Source organism: Chrysochloris asiatica, unplaced genomic scaffold, assembly GCF_000296735.1.
Source record: "Chrysochloris asiatica unplaced genomic scaffold, ChrAsi1.0 scaffold00363, whole genome shotgun sequence".
In the NCBI taxonomy this organism is placed as follows: Eukaryota; Metazoa; Chordata; class Mammalia; order Afrosoricida; family Chrysochloridae; genus Chrysochloris; species Chrysochloris asiatica.
The window spans coordinates 1,298,629-1,299,864 of NW_006408881.1; the positions used below are offsets into that span (position 1 = coordinate 1,298,629).

At 46.7% G+C, this 1,236-nt stretch overlaps 1 pseudogene; it reads left to right on the forward strand.

Annotated features, from left to right (window-relative positions):
* The window catches only part of LOC102822681, a 5,809-nt pseudogene that overhangs the window by 2,040 nt on the left and 2,533 nt on the right, over nt 1-1,236 (forward strand).

Below are 1,236 nucleotides of genomic sequence, written 5' to 3' on the forward strand. Positions count from 1 at the left end.
GGTCTTGGAGCGGCAGCGAGGTCTTGGAGCGGCAGCGAGGTCTTGGAGCGGCAGCGAGGTCTTGGAGCGGCAGCGAGCTCTTGGAGCGGCAGCGAGCTCTTGGAGCGGCAGCGAGCTCTTGGAGCGGCAGCGAGCTCTTGGAGCGGCAGCGAGCTCTTGGAGCGGCAAGATTCGGAGTCCTGGTGTGGTGCTGTGGGTTAATGCACCAGACTCCAAGGCTGTTTTAACTGCAAAGAGTAGAAAGCCTCATCTCTTTCACGCAGGGGGGAGGGGGGACCTGGTGGATTCAAGCTGCTGACTGCGGGGTTTGTAGCCAGATTCTTAACCACTACACTACCAGGCTTTGCTCCTTCAAAAAGGCAGATCAGGTAGACGTGTAGTGAGGAACACCACCACCACCAACAAGGAATACCAGGCCAAGAGGGCTCATGAGATGGTGTTGAGACTCTGAAAAAAATATAAAGTTATGTTTGGAGGAACGGAGGGTTTACAGCTGGAGAATTTGCAGGAGATTCCAGAAATCCATTGTTTTATGGCTCAAGACACTCAGCTGTTCCAGGAGCCACCATCTTGGGAGAGAATATCTTGATTGTATCAGGATTGATAGTATCAGGAGAGAACATCTTGATTGTACCTTGATTATATCAGGATTGTATCAAGATTAAGATCAAAATTTAAAGTGATATTATCAACATAAAACCAAATGGCCACCACTCGTCTGTCATGCTGTGGTGGATTGAGTTGCTGTGATTCTGAGGGCTCTGCCACCAGTATTTTAAATAAGCAACAGGGTCACCCATGGTGGACAGGTTTCAGATGAGCTTCCAGACACAGACAGACTAGGAAGAAAGAGTGACAAACTACTTCCAAATCGCTAGTGACTGAACACCCTATGAATAGCAGAGAAACACTGTCAGGTACAGGACTGGAAGGTGGGAAGGCACTCAGAATGTGACTGGGAAAAAAAATGTCTCCTCAAAGTAGAGTTGACCATGGTGACGTGAATAGAGGTAAGCTCAGGGAAGAAAAGCTCATAGAACCTTCATTTGCTGATGGGCCACAATTTAAAATGAAAAGAAACAGTAGTAAACATCCATTGAAAATCGGAACATGGAATGTACGAAGTATGAATCTGGGAAAATTGGAAGTTGTCAAAAATGGAATGCATCAATATCGATATCTTAGGCATTAGTGAGCTGAAATGGATTGGTATTGGCCATTTTGAATCTGACAACC